We start from the raw sequence: 16,437 nt of genomic DNA on the forward strand, positions 1-16,437 counted from the left end.
GTGCCTTCATGGCATGTTAGGGGGATACCTTTACCTTTACCTTTTACTAGATGGCTTTTAGAGAACCCAGAGGTTCCATGGATAAATATATAATAGGATGCGAAACTGCGGTCAGCACCATCTGGCAATGGGGGGCTGAAATAAGATGATCAGCGTCCAACGTCGTAGGTGGTGAACATTAGAACTATGTGTTGGGTACATTACCCAGAGTTCTCTATTTATCCGGTTGAGATATTGCTTGAGGACTAGATGAGGAGCCAAGATGGCAGACAGAAACTTGCTAATAAGTGAACATAAAGTGATACGTGTGTGTATAAGCAGTGTATGTTAAACAGTGATGCTTATGGACGTTGTAAAAATAGTGTTGTTGAATGTATTGTAAAGTAATAGTAATATAATAAATTGAACTATCTACGTAGTTCTTGCAGACTTTTCCATTGCGCTGTACAATAAATACCCAAAGAATACAGTCCCAATTATCTAACCTTTTGCTTTATTTTTTTGTCTGTGTCTGGTTATATTTTAATTGGGTTGTGTAAAATAGATCGTCTCTTTTATCTTCCTGTTGGCTCCGGTAAGAATTTTCAGTAGAAGATGCTGTGAGGAATAAAAATGTAAATGTTTTATTTTAAATTGGGTTAGTTTTGAATATCGATGAGGGTGGGAGGGAATACTTTCTGCACAGTTTAACATTTTCGTCACCAGGTGCACTGCTAAATGCATGGAGTAATTAGTTACTCTTTTCGCTATTTGGTGCGCTGCTAGATGTAATAACGCCCCTCCCTCTAACAGGTGGCAGCAAGATCATTTTCTACAACAGCGCCTCTAGTATGTGTTACAGGAAACTGTAAGTTTTGCATCCTATTATATATTCATCCATGGAGGTTCATTGCCACCCTCATATAAGCCCGCCATCAGTCCCTATCCTGAGCAAGATTAATCCAGTCCCTACCATATCTCACCTCCCTCAAATCCATTTTAATACAGTGCAATCGAAAAGTCCCTCCGCAGCTCTGTTAATTGTAGTAACCCTTAGAAAATTGGCATTCCCCCACTCATTCCAGTTTGACAGCCTCACCCCCCAGTCCGCTGTGTGCTGCATGATAGCACCACGGGCTACACAGCATTCCAGAGAGACTTCTCGACTGCGCTGTGTTATCCCACTAGATGTAATGAAAAACAGTGTTACAAAATACACTTGACAAAACGGTAACAGACAACAGAAATATTTATCCTATAACACTACTAATTTATCCACAAAGAAAAGCCATATTACAAATATAAACTTGACCACTAGAAAACATATACAGTAAGTCAAATTGTTGGGTCTGAGAAATAAAAACGGACAAAAAGAAATTCATGTGAACTCTCCGAACACAACACAGGAAAAGACAGGATGCTGTAACTGCTACAGCAGTGCCAGTTGCAATCCACATAAACTTGTCAAACCAACAAATTCAAGCAAATGTGAAAACAGATTTAGTAAATATTTATCTACTCTAATGAAAATTTCAATTCTAAATACTCTTCTCTAGCATTAGAAATTTCAAAACTGCTATCTATTAAATTAAATGTCTTGTCAATGAAGTGTAGTTATGTCACAATTAAGGAGAAAGATCATGATGATGATGATGATTATGATTCGCTAATATGTTTTCGCGGGATATCAGCCGAGTTAAGATTTTGGAATGCATTCCAAAATCTTAACTCGGCTGATATCCCGCGAAAACATATTAGCGAACCAACGCCGAGAAAGCCTCAAATCATACATGATTATGATTAATAATAAGACAAAAGAGAGGAAGGAAAAGATGAGGAGGAGGGAGAGAAGTAAGATGAGTGGAAAAGAAAACGATGAGGGATACTCTAACAAATAAATTGAAATTGCAGTAAAACCTGATTTTAACATTCTTTGAAAAATATTGGAGTGCAAGAGGTCAAATGACTTTATTGTCAAATGCCTGGCATTTGAAAACAGCAACAACAACATTCCAGTTTTCAAAGAATAATCTAGTAAGTTCCAGTCAAATTACCATAAAAACAAAGTAATAATGTAATTGATTCTCCTTTTAAGAAAACCCGATTTAAGGGAAATCCTGCTTTTCAGGAATATTTTTCAAGTGGATTTTATGAAAACGAAGCACAAAATATCGACCTGGCTTTCAATAATCAATAGTACCAGCTTAGCAGTCTCAATTTATGGCAATGCAGTGCCATGTGGCAGCATTATTCTTTATCATTGCTTACGGTCTTGCTTTGTGTTGCTTTCACAGAGTGGTCGCTTTGCTTGCTTTGTTCTCGCGAGTTGTGTGGATGTTATGTTATGTTTTTGTTTAACGACGCTCGCAACTGCAGAGGTTATATCAGCGTCGCCGGATGTGCCGGAATTTTGTCCCGCAGGAGTTCTTTTACATGCCAGTAAATCTACTGCATGAGCCTGCCGCATTTAAGCACACTTAAATGCCATCGACCTGACCCGGGATCGAACCCGCAACCTTGGGCATAGAAGGCCAGCGCTATACCAACTCGCCAACCAGGTCGACGAGTTGTGTGGATCCTGTTTCCAAGTTCTTTTGTTAGTTTATGCATCATTATAATGACAACTAACTGGAAGAAATTAACTATCGGACAGAAAGTGAAAATAATAAGGGATGTTGAGGCCAATCCTCAAATAACACTATAGCATATGGCAAAAGGCATGGTTTGCCAATTACTTCATTATGGGGAACAATGAAGAAGAAGAAGAAGATGAAGAAGAAAAAAGACATTTTTCAATGCTTATTTTCAGTACGGTTCAGGTTCAACCAAGTGAAAAAACATTTGTGCCTACCACTTGAAGAGTTACAAAAATATAATAATGAAGTGTATTGTAAATAAAATTGTAGGCCTAATTAAATGATTATAATGTTTGGTACACAACACACGTGTCAGTACTAGTTATTTTAGCCTTTCCTTTCCATTTTATGTAAGCCCCTTTTAACAAAAACTCCTACTTAAGGACGAGATTCGTTAAAAAGGGGTTGCTTGCTTTCAAATTGTATTAGTAATTATAAATCCATTCTTACCTTTCTGTTTCTGTCGAAGCTTTCTGGACTTTGATCATCAACTTGTTTTGGTACATTGAGATTTTCTTCATAGGCGCCTTACAATTTGGGCAAGCCTTCAATTCATTTACAGATTTCTCTACTGCATTAACAAGATCATTTATTATGAACTCCACAAACTTTGTACGTGAACGTGGTTTTTGAACATTTTTTTCTGAAAATGAATAAGCTATCTTTAGGAGACATACATATACTCATACATAAAGATAAAAAAATATGCCTGATGTTCATGGATATGATTTCACTGCATCAAAATTCAACATTGTTATTTCAAAGAAAGGAAGAAAGGGTTAGAAAAGAAAAAAAGAAAGAGAGAGACTACTCAATGAGAAAGGTTTGCCACCAACCTTGTAATTCCTATTGTTACAAAACAACTAGTTCATTTTGACAATTTATTCAAGCATTGCTCCTCCTCTGGTATTACGGTTTCAGGATTGACCCGAACTTAATTTTTATCTTCCTTACATCTCAGTCGGCCACTTCACAAGGATATTGAAAGCACAGATAGAATTTGTTTCAGAGGTCAATATTTCGATGCTTTATCACTATTACTGTTATTACTCACAATCATGAATTTTGATATTTTATTTGAACGTATTAGTTAAAGAAGTGTAGAAATATAAATATATTTATATTTTCAGGACAAATGCATGCACTGTAACATACATAACGCACACCATTTATTCTCCTGTGCTCAGTTCAAATTCAGAACAGATGTGAAATATTACACCAATATATAAAATATCACTGCTGCACCTCCAAAATCCACTATATACATTTAAACAGATTTTTCTGGAGAGAGAAAAAATAAACATGATCACTTTTAATCACCTTGATTTTCAAAGCTACTTTTGGTACGGTACAGTTTCATCATTTTTCATGTAATGATTGAATGTAGCTTTGAAATTCAAGGGAACTGAAATTGACAATGTTTTTTTTCTTTCTCTTAAAAAATCTGTTTAAATGCATATAGCGAGTTTTGGAGGCACAGAGACGATATGCATTCTCTCCTCCAACTCCATATTTCTCTAACTCAACCAACAGTATCTTCTACGACTTTCTCTTCAAACAAGAAGTAACATCTCAAGCAAGCACAATTCAAAAACAAATTTTCATATCTTTGCTTTATGCGAACTAAAACTTTAAAATTCACTTAAGAAACACAGAATAAAAATATTTAGAATCAAAGTTTTAACAATTTCAACTATACGTTAAATTAAAAATTGAAATAAGTTACTTTAACATAACAAATTTTTTGATAACACACGATTTGATACAATTTATTTAACACCTAGAATCACAACTGTACTTTGCTTACCGTCACTGTGCCTGTACACACTACTGTGTGATTGGAAGTCGATTTTGTGGGGGAGTAAAAAACTTCACAAAAAATTGGTTGTGTGTATGTCACTGTGCTAAAGTAAAAAAGGGAAAAACGCTGGAGGAGAGGGGTTCGATCCGGTGCTGTGGATTGAACTTCTGTGTAGCTCAATAGTGAGAGCGCTTGGCACGTAGAACCAAAAACCCAGGTTCGATCCCCAGCACAGGCGAATTTTTCTCCTCTAATATTAATTATTACCATAACAGATGTATTCTGTAGGACCAAAAAATAATAATCTTTAGTAGATTCTTCTAGCAACAGTGCATATTACTGTACAGATTACTGTGCATATTACTGTGGAATCCCGGCCACCAAGTGACTCAAATGAGTGCGCTCCTTGTATAATGGCAGTTGACTTAATAAAATGTCAGCATACATGCCCAACTTGGAGTCAGGCCACAAAGAGAAAAACACTGGAGGAGAGGGGTTCGATCCGGTGCTGTGGATTGAACTTCGGTGTAGCTCAATGGTGAGAGCACTTGGCATGTAGAACCAAGGACCTGACGCTATGGACAGTACTCTATAACAGAGTCGCCAGTATGAAAGAATAATTCCGAGCCTTTGGCATGAGACGAACTCGATAGCTCAGTGGTAGAGCACCTGACCGGAGAACAGGAAGTCGCAGGTTCGATTCCCGCTCGAGGTTGTGAAATTTTTCTTTCATACCATGGCATGATTGTGACTATAATTGTATTTAATTCATCAATATGTCACATCAACGGACGTATATACGTCATCCAAACATTGTAAGATGAAGATTAAATTTTTTTTATATTTGCAAGAATATTTCCAAGACAGAAAATGTGACAGTGCATTATCTCTGTGACAAAAATAGCAAATTATGTTGCTGCTGTTCTTACATTGGAATGAATATTTTGAAAAGAATCATAATAGGAAAGTACCTACAAAATCTTAACAAATCAGCACTAATCAGGATTTCAGCACAACAAGTAACAATGTAATTTTCTAACCACTGTTGAAAGCAATCTTAATTCGTAGACCATAAAATTGTTTACCTGCAAGATTTTGTAACAATAAACTGTTTCATCAGAGATCGACTCGGTCTGACCCAACTCTAAAGAGACTAAAATTGGTTCACAAGACAATTTAAATGGCAAATTAACGAATATTCCAAACTCAATATTGAGAGCTGAATTATTTCTGTTCTAATGTGTTCTGACTTAAATGCTTCAATGATTCTGTGGACTTTTCTTTGCAGGAGAATCTACATAGTCTCACCACAGTCTAGTATATACAGTCACGAAGCTTAATACTTACTAAATATGCAAACATAGACAGTTGAAATGTGCATCCATAGATAGTTGCTCACCACCAAGATCGCTACTATCGCCTCATCACAGACTCTTTCCCTAGCAGACCATAAAATGTATTGTATGTTCTTTTGAAAAAATTAACGCCTTCCTTCCACTATTGAAATATGAAATATATAAGGTTTATATATTATTTTCATAAAATAGCCTATATATTCTATAAACTCACCTTCCTGGATCTTTCGGAAGAAGCATAATCTAACCTATTTTTCTTACAATTTATAGTACTACAAACGTCTCCTTTCCCATATTATTATTCAAATTATTGTATTTTAGCCATTTACAGTTATTACAACCGATAACGAAGATTTCATAGTTTACATAGCTTTTCACAAAAATGCGAAATATGGCACAGTCAATGCCTTTTCAATCTAGACCAGGCCGTAATCTTTGTTCGGGTTTTCTACTTCAGCGTAAGAGCTCAGTGAAATATTATATTATAACTTTATTGCTCATCATTGCTAAGCTTTATTTAGTGTAATGTGTCCATAAGTTCCGTTTACTTCTTGTTGCATAATATGTTGCAGAAATAATTACAAAACTGTGTTATTTTAATATGAAGAGAATTTTACATGTTAACATAATCTGTTCGCGTCAACATTTCAAGTTTAGAATGGAAAGTATTTTGAGGTTTAATAAAAAAGAATTTATATTGTGATTTCAATTTAGCACATCTACCTTCCCTAATTTTAGACAAAACATTCACCATACCACTCCTATGAAATTCGTGTACGTACAATTGTGTTACTTCGTCTCTTAAGCAGTAGATAAATACAATTCAATTGTAGTATTAAAATACAGACAAATCGACTGTCCGGGGTATCTCACATGACATTACGCTTAATTATAATGTATGATTGCGAATTTAGGAATATAAGTTAAATATAGTAAACATAACCTATAATTTTCATATGAATGGCAGGGCATTGGAGATCACTAAATTTAGACAGAAAGAGGCAACTGGTACAGTAAACATAACCTATAATTTCAACATATCTAAAGATCCGTGCGGTGCAATTGAAAATTATTGAATCGTGCATAAATGAATGTACAAGAATTTCGCGACATTTAATCGAAATAAAGGCAGGTATTACACATACGAACAACGTAATTTTCACACAATAAATAATATTACATCTTAACTCGCAAGTGAATTATGTCTGAAGTGTCTCATAATCATTGTTTTAAATTTTATTAATGGCATTACACTACATTTTAGAGAAACATATGTTACTGTTTATGCATTCCAACTAATTTATATGGTTGAAACGCCCCCCTTTGTGATCGGGTTAAGAGAGTTACATGGTCTGCCTTACGGCCTGTATTAGATCATGATGGCTGTGGTACAGTCTATTGTTCCTGATACTCACAGCACTCCAAGCGGCTAGCAACTATTGCGAGAATTGCAAAAAATCATCCCAAGCTTCGTGACTGTATAGTAGACTGTGGTCTCACTGGGCTTCATTACAGATTCCTCTTTCCCCTCCATGAATAAAGTTACAGTGATTTTAAATTTTATAAATAAGTATACTATGAACAAATCATTTATGAAAGTAAATTTAAATGAAGGACAACTAACTTTTCTTCATTCTGCTATAGTACTCTTGCAATCTTTCTTCCACCAGAACTGTAGTAGCTTCATTTACTACATTCGTTGGATTTGAAGATGAAAGCAGATCTGCAATGACTTCTTCCACTTCCTGGGCTTCAGTGATAAGACCATCATCAAGAAGTCTTAACTTTGTTACGTAAAGATGCTTAGAAACTCCTGGAAAATAAATTAATGCTTTATGTAGTTACGTAGAAATATAAAAAATCATAATTATCAGTATTACTATGAAGATAAATTCAATAAGTGCCCAAAGGGAAATGATCCTGTATCCAAGAAATATCAATTTTCACTTTCGGAGATAATTGTAATGAACTGAAGCCAAATACTATCTTTTTTTTTTTTTCGTACCTGAAAAACAGACTATTATTTGTCAAAAAAAAAAAAAATACTCCGTGTGCCGTTCATATAATACAAAGTCAAGATAAAGTAGTCTGACATAATATTGTCTATTTTACAGGAAAAAGCCTTCATGGTTAGCAGTAACTGTAGTATTAGCAGCACAAACAGTAGCGGTGGTGGTCATTAGTAGCAGCAGGAGAAGTAGCAGTAGTGGTGGTGGTGGTGGTAGCAGCTGCAGCAGCAGTACTAAGCAGTAGTAGCAGTATTAACAATAATAGCTACAGCAGTGGTGGCGTTGGCGGTGGCGGTGGTGGTGGCAGTGGCGGTGGTGATGGTGGTTAGCAGCAGCAGTAGTAGTAGCAACAATAATAATACATGTGTTCTTTTGATTATTCTTATAACTTAAGTTTATTTTACAACATCGAAATCATTACCTTCAAAGCACAGTAGGGAAGCATGAAAATAACAGTTCTAAGGTAAATGAAAAAGTACAAATCTGAAGTCCATACTTGAACACTTTCATGCACAGACCTATGTAAACCTACTTGTTGCAAAGTATGGTGCTAAGTTCATAAACTTTGCCTAGGGATCCAATGTAAAAGCAAAACCATATAAACACATCTGGCTATTATAACTTAGTTTGCAATTCGTTTTTAAAGAAGATCAAGAGTGTTACCACGTTCTCTCAAAAACGGTGATGCACCTTCTTCTTTGATAATCCACATAAGATTGGTTGCTAACTGGGAGGCAAATTATTGATGCAGAATATGTGTAAAAATTAATAATTTTAAAAAGTTATAATAGCCATGTGTGTTTATATGGATTTGTTTTTACTTTTGATCCCTAAGCAAAGATTATGACCAACCCTGCACATAGTAAGTCATTGTATTTAACTGAATATATTAGAGCTACATGTAAGCTAATCTACTACTAAAAATAGTCTACATTACCGGTATATATTGAAATATACTGATCCTCTCAAAACAAGATTGATGTTGTTGATGTTTTCTAATGCCAGGCATTTGACAATAAAGTCATTTGCCCTCTTGCACTCCAATATTTTTCAAAGATATTGTCATGGTCAGCCACTGAAGCACAGATTTTGAGGTGTTCCGAATCCATTTCTTGATTTGAATTGCATAATGCGCAGTTAAGGGATTGATATATTCCAAATCTATGCAGCTGCTTGGCCAAACAGTCTGTTGCCAATCTAAATGCAGCTACAGACGATTTGTGTGGTAAATTGGGAATTAACTGTGGATTATGATGCAGAGAGTTCCATTTTTTCCCTTGCGATTGTGTTATCAAATTTTGTTTGCTGAAGTCTCCATTTTTTCCCTTGAGATTGTGTTACCAAATTTTGTTTGTTGAAGTCTAAGTATGTAGATTTATTTTATTTTATTGGGTTATTTTACGACGCTGTATCAACATCTAGGTTATTTAGTGTATGAATGAAATGAAGGTGATAATGCCGGTGAAATGAGTCCAGGGTCCAACACCGAAAGTTACCCAGCATTTGCTCGTATTGGATTGAGGGAAAACCCCGAAAAAAACCTCAACCAGGTAACTTGCCCTGACTGGGATTCGAACCCGGGCCACCTGGTTTCGCAGCCAGATGCGCTGACCATTACTCCACAGGTATGGACTAAGTATGTAGAATTAATAAATCTTTTCACAGAGTAATACGTAGATTTAGTAACAGGTCTGTAAGTAGCAGTGCTGCCCTCCTTTGCTAAAGTATCCGCATTCTCGTTTCCCAGGATTCCACAATGGGATGGTATCCATTGGAATACAATTCTTTTATTGAGTGATATTAAATGAGAGAGCATTTTAGTTATTTCTGCTCTTTCAAATTATGTTGTTGTTGTTGTTATCTAATGCCGGGCTTTGGCAACGAAGCCATTAGCGTTCTTGCTCTCCAATATTTCTCTGTGGTGGATCCATCAGGTAGAACTTCACAGGTTTGTAGATGATCTTCAGTCATAGCTTCTTCTTTGTTGCATAGAGGGCAATTTGGATTTGTGTAAATTCCTATTTTATTCAAGTGTTTGGCCAAATAATCGTATTCTGTAAGCAGTCTGAATTTTGCTACTGCAGATTTATGTGGGATTTCTGGAATAATTTCTGGTTTTTTTCTTAAAATGCTCCATTTTTTATCTTTGGCTTTGGTACATAGCGCTTGGTTTTGCTTGATTTTATATTTATTTTTAATTAGTCTTTTGATGGATGTAAAAGGTAGGCTTGTATTTGTATTCTGAATTAAATTGGATCCTTTTTTGGCAAGAAAGTCAGCAGTTTCATTTCCAGTAATTCCGCAATGTGCAGGTATCCATTGCAAAATTATCTTGGAGAAATCATATTGAAGCAGTAGTAAACAAATCAACAAAAAGACTTCCAATTTTAAAGAGATTAGCTGGAGCCAAGTGGGGTAGTAATCGGCAGACTTTGAACATCACGTACAAAACATTCATCAAGCCAATACTTCTCTACAATGCGGAGGTATTAATTACAGCAAATAATTTCAACCTGAATCGACTAGAAGTATGCCAAAATCAGGCCCTGCAACTAATAACTGGTGCAGCAAAATCAACCCCAATCACGGCAATGCAAGCCCTAACCCAGAACCTCCAATATATCTCACTCTAGAGAAGCAGGCACTAACACACCATGAAAAAATGCTGCGGTTAACAACAACAAAATGGGAAAAAAGACTGTTACAACCAACCAAGTTGAAAACACAAACAAGTTTCCTGTCCAAAGTCACGGAAATAAAAACAGAATTGAATCTCCCTAAATCTAAAGAAAACATTTTAACCAGAGAAAACCCTCTAACCTTCGAACCAATTAATATTCAGCTAGATTTAGAAGAACCAGTTACAAAATCTGAAACTTCCAAACCTGTACTAAAAGCGCTGGCATTAGAAGCTGTGAACAACAGATACCCACCAGAAGAATGGTTACATATCTACACAGATGGGTCTAATATCGATAACAACTCAGGATCAGGAATTACGTGTGCGTTATTCTCATTTTATCAACCAGCAGGACATCATATAACAAATTTTGATGCGGAAATAATGGCTATTCATATCTCACTCCAACACCTACTGTACAGAATAGATAAATTTCAAAATGCTGTCATTCTCTCTGATTCTAAAGCAGCACTATATGCAATAAATTCATATAAAATGATGTCAATCCAAATTAAAGAATGTCACAAAATGATCCAACAACTTCAAAAACTACAGAAAAGAATTCAATTGCTGTTTGAAATTAAGACGTGTGTCTAGAGACTATTGATAGAATAGCTGCTTTGGAATCTGACAATGTAACTGCAATTTTTAATTTATTGATGTGGCATAGAAGATTCCTGAGACTTTCACTTATTGCAATGTTTCTCCATCAAAACTTGTTGCTCCATACCCAAGAGATCTATAAAGTGAGAAGAGACAGCACGTAACACCTGCACCTGCACTTTGTTCCCTGGAGATCAAGGATCCGTTGGTGTATAAATGAAGCCAGTTTTGTGGAGGGTACCTAATATTAATTGTCTGTAAAGACAATTATTTCATTATTTCAGTGTTTACTTCTGATTTCAGTACTTCTTCTGTTAAATTTAGATTATACTCTATATTTAATAGAGTTAAAGGATTTGGTTTAATTTGTAAGTTTTCTTTTAAATTCGGGATGTTGATTTTCTCTTTTAATTCTTGAACCATGGATATGAAACTTTCAGTTTTTAATCTACAGAGAGGACTGTATGAATGCCAATTGTTTTATGGTAATCTGATTAAATTTTTCATATTGAATCAGTGGTTTTTCTTCTGTTGTCATTTTGATGCTGTTAATATTAGTGAGGAATCTCATAGAATCTATTGGAGTTGTTTTGATTCCCCCAGTAATGAGCCTGAAAGCTTGCTTTTGAACATATTCTATTTCGTTTATGAAAGGTGAAGTAATTAAAATTTCTCCACAGTACATCAGCACTGGCTTTATAAACATTTTGTATGTAGTGTTCAAAGTACTCCTAGAGCATCCCCATTTCTTTCCTGCTAGTCTTTTCAGAAGGGAGAATCTTTTACAAGCTTTTTCAGAAATATATTTCAAATGGGTGCACCCATGTTAACTTACTGTTGAATGATTAATTGATATGTATGGTTTTAACAGCATGTTGTACGTGTACATTTAAAACACTAGTGAAAGTTTTGTTGTTCTGAGTTTATGTAAATTTTTTAATAGAGCCATTAGATATAGTTTGCTTTATAAAGCATAGTTTCTCCCTTCCCTCCGCGGATTTACTCATTCTCCCCTCCTAGAGAACAATGTCTGAATTCGAGATTACTAAGAAAGAAGACAAGACTCCAAGTCCATTACTCACCTTTAATTCGGAAGTTATGGCAATTCAAGCATGCCAACTTGAGAATATTATAGATTACTTTATGAAACAATGAATTAATTACTGGAAGAGGTAGTTCTATATGTCCAATGTGACCAGGACATTTGTACACATTGTTCGAACAAGTCGTGCACGGATCGCTGCTATCACTTACAGGCCCTGCAACATAAAAAAAATGCATTTCTTATGTTAATAATGCTTGTTAAGTGGCAACCCCACTACTAGACTATCTATAAGATCTGAGAACATTTTATTAAGTCTGGAAAACGAATACAAGTGAATTTTATTGTATTATATATTACACTCTTCCACATATTGTAACCAAGATAAAAACAAAACACATCCGGTCCCTATGGAAAAAACTTAAATCTTCACTTCTTCACTACGTATTGAAACTGGATCCCCTAAAATTGCATCTGAATATGCACTGAGTTGCCAAGAAAAGTGGAATATAGTTCTTATTTTTAATTTTAAGCAATTGTATTGTGTTCCACAGATCGTATATCATAATTGAATACCTCCACACTGGAATAGGGGTATAAGTACGTAGGGAAACAATGAGTCATATAACCTTATTCGGGGGGGGGGGGGGTATTCAATTGTTGCTTTGAAATTTGGAACAAGTAAACAAAATTATATAAAAATATACAGGACGGAAGTAATGTACCTGCGTAGATTTTAACAGCTTTTTGAGTACAACAAAAAATTAATGAGAATCTTAAAATAAGAAACACATAGGCCTACTAACCTCTAAAGAAATCAAAATGACGAAGGAAGAATTTAAAACACGTGCAAATCTTTGCAAAAGTAAAGGCAAGTAATTTGATAGGTGACAAAGAAAAAATCAAAAACAGAAGATCGAATACTTCCAAAGCTTATGAATTATACTAGTCTGGAATGTGTCTTAGCAGCCCCTCTAATAACACATAGTATTGAGATAGAAGAAGGAAATGTAGAAAATCCAGAGAAACTACCTAGGCCTACTACAGAAGAACTACAGAAAGTAGTTATCAGCACTAAAAAATAATAAAGCTTCAGGATATAATGAAATTCCCTCAGAAATATGGAGGAACAGACCTCCTGAATCTTTTGCATAGTTTGGTAGTTAAAATATGAAACATAGAACAAATTACCACAGACTGGGAGAAATAATGCGTCCAATCTACCAAAAGGCGATAAGCTCAATTGTGGCAACTATAGGGGTACATCCCTGTTCCTAAAGTTTTTACGAGCATCCTGAGAATGAGACTCGAATCATATGCTAAGACGATCCTAGGGGAATAACAAGCAGGATTTAAGAAAATAGGTCAACACAGTGAAATTGATAATGGAAAAATTCTGAGAAGGATGTATGGATCTATTTCAGATTTTCGTGCACTTCCAACAAAGCTTATGACTCAATTAACAGAACCCAGATTAATAAAATCTTACAACAATTTCAAATTCCTGAAAAGTCAAGCTAAATGAAACAATGACAGAAACTGTCTCATGTGTGAATATTCAAGGAGAATGTGGAACTTTATTTTTCAAGTGAACCAAGGATTAAATTAAAACAGTACTATACTGGCCCCAGTACTATATTGGAATATGTAATTACACCGCACCCTTAAATATAAATCTCTACAAACTGTAGACGACTCAATCTGATGGGCTGTAAGTTACACACATTTCATGCTTTTACTGTGTTTCATACCTAACAGTCCGATGTGCATACTTACCCAGTGCGGGATCATAAAGCCCACACTTCAATGGGTGACCAATAGAATTGAATGACAATGGAGTTGTTATCTTCAACACACTCAGTTTCTCAATTTCTTCCGGTGTGAAGAAAGAAAATGTTAGTCCTGATACAGTAAGATGTTTCACCGATTGATCTTGCATTGTGTCAAATCTGCAATGAAAATGTTAGTTTTCTTCTTTATACATTCCAAAATTTTAAGATAGAATGCATAACTGTCTTTCGTGTTCCTCTTCGAGCTCCTGTTGTAGTTCGTTCAACAAGGTTTGACAGAAAATCCTTACCAGCAATACTGTTCATAAATCGTTTGTCCATAGCAGCCAATTTACTTTCGGATTAAAATTTCTATAACTCCTTGCAGTTAGTAATAGCCTATTTCAAAGGCTACATTTTCTTAAATAAACAATGAATGATGGAAGTTGCGGGAAAAAAAATCCGGGTTTTCTATAGCACGTGACACTGAAGGATTTTTTTACAAAAAAAGTGAAAAAATGGTCTAATTTTCAGAGGGAAGATAGTTTGGAATGTGAAAAAATCATACAGGACGTCTGTTGACTTGTAAACATTCCATTAGGAAATGAGTAAAAACGGAAATAATTGATCAGTGTCCACAACTTACTTACTTACTTATAGCTTTTAAGGAACCTGGTGGTTCATTGCCACCCTCACGTAAGCCCACCATAGGTCCCTATCCTGAGCAAGATTAATCCAGTCCACCATCATATCCCACCTCCCTCAAATCTATTTTAATATTATCCTCCCATCTGCGTTTCGGCCTCCCCAAAGGTCTTATTCCCTCCAGCTCCCAACTAACACTCTATATACATTTCTGGATTCGCCCATAAGTGCTACATGCCCTGCCCATCGCAAATGTCTGGATTTAATGTTCCTAATAATGTCAGGTGAAGAATACCAATGCGTGCAGTTCTGTGTTGTGTAACTTTCTCCATTCTCCTGTAACTTAATCCCTCTTAGCCCCAAATATTTTCCTAAGAACCTTATTCTCAAACACCCTTCATCTCTGTTCCTCCCACAAAGTCAGAGTCCAAGTTTCACATCCATACAGAACAACCGGTAATATAACTGTGTTATAAATTCTAACTTTCAGATTTTTTGACAGCAGATTAGATGACATAAGCTTCCCAACCAAATAGTAACAGGCATTTCCCATATTTATTCTGTGTTTAATTTCCTTTTCCTCCCGAGTGTCATTTATATTTGTTACTGTTGCTCCAAGATATTTGAATTTTTCCACCTCTTCGAAGGATATATCTCCAATTTTTATAGTTCCATTTCGTACAATATTCTGATCATGAGACAATCATATACTTAGTCTTTTCGGAATTTACTTGCAAACCTATCGCTTTACTTGCTTCAAGTAGAATTTCCATGTTTTCCCTAATCGTTTGTGGATTTTCTCCTACCATATTCACGTCATCCGCATAGACAAGAAGCTGATGTAACCCATTCAATTCCAAACCCTGCCTGTTATCCTGAACTTTCCTAATGGCATATTCTAGAGCAAAGTTAAAAAGTAAAGGCGATAGTGCATCTCCTTGCTTTAGCCCGCAGTGAATTGGAAAAGCATCAGACAGAAACTGACCTATATGGACTCTGCTGTACGTTTCACTAAGACACATTTTAATTAATCGAACTAGTTTCTTGGGAATATCAAATTCAACAAGAATATTATATAAAACTTCCCTCTTAACCGAGTCATACGCCTTTTTGAAATCTATGAATAACTGGTGTACTGTACCCTTATACTCCCATTTTTTCTCCAATATCTGTCGAATACAAAAAATCTGATCAATAGTTGATCTATTACGCCTAAAACCACATTGATGATCCCCAATAATTTCATCTACATATAGAGTTAATCTTCTCAAAAGGATATTCGATAAAATTTTATAGGATGTCAACAAAAGTGATATTCCTCGAAAGTTATTACAGTTAGTCTTGTCCCCTTTCTTAAAAATAGGTACGATTATGGACTCCTTCCATTGGTCTGGTACAATTTCCTTTTCCCAAATTGCAAGTACAGGCTTATAAATTTCGCTAGATAATGCCCTTCCACCCTCTTGTAGTAATTCTGCTGGAATTTGATCAATATCTGGAGACTTGTACTTTTTCAGATTTTCTATCGCAATTTTGACTTCAGAAAGTGTGGGTTCGGGTATAAATGGCTCAGCAGTTTGTATTTGAATTCCGTCCCGATCATTTCTATTTGGCCTATGTATATTTGGTAATTGTCCAAAATAGTTTTTCCATCTATTCAGGACTGTCTGCAAGCAAGTCACCATTCTCATCCTTGATCACGTTTACCTTTGCCTGATATCCATTTTTAAATTCCTTTATACCCTTATATAAATCTCGAATGTTTTTATTCTTACTATTTGTTTCTACCTCATTCAGTTTTTCCTTCAAGTAATCTCTCTTTTTATTCCTAAGTGTACGACTTGCTTCCCGTCTTTCATTGAAATAATTATCTCTATTCTCCTCAATTGGGTCCTGTAAGAATTTCAATTTTGCCTGT

General features: G+C 35.4%; 1 pseudogene; it reads right to left on the bottom strand.

Annotated features, from left to right (window-relative positions):
* The window catches only part of LOC138705798 (DNA-directed RNA polymerase I subunit RPA1-like), a 164,016-nt pseudogene that overhangs the window by 146,155 nt on the left and 1,424 nt on the right, over positions 1-16,437 (bottom strand).

This window comes from Periplaneta americana, chromosome 9 (assembly GCF_040183065.1).
Source record: "Periplaneta americana isolate PAMFEO1 chromosome 9, P.americana_PAMFEO1_priV1, whole genome shotgun sequence".
Classification (NCBI taxonomy): domain Eukaryota; kingdom Metazoa; phylum Arthropoda; class Insecta; order Blattodea; family Blattidae; genus Periplaneta; species Periplaneta americana.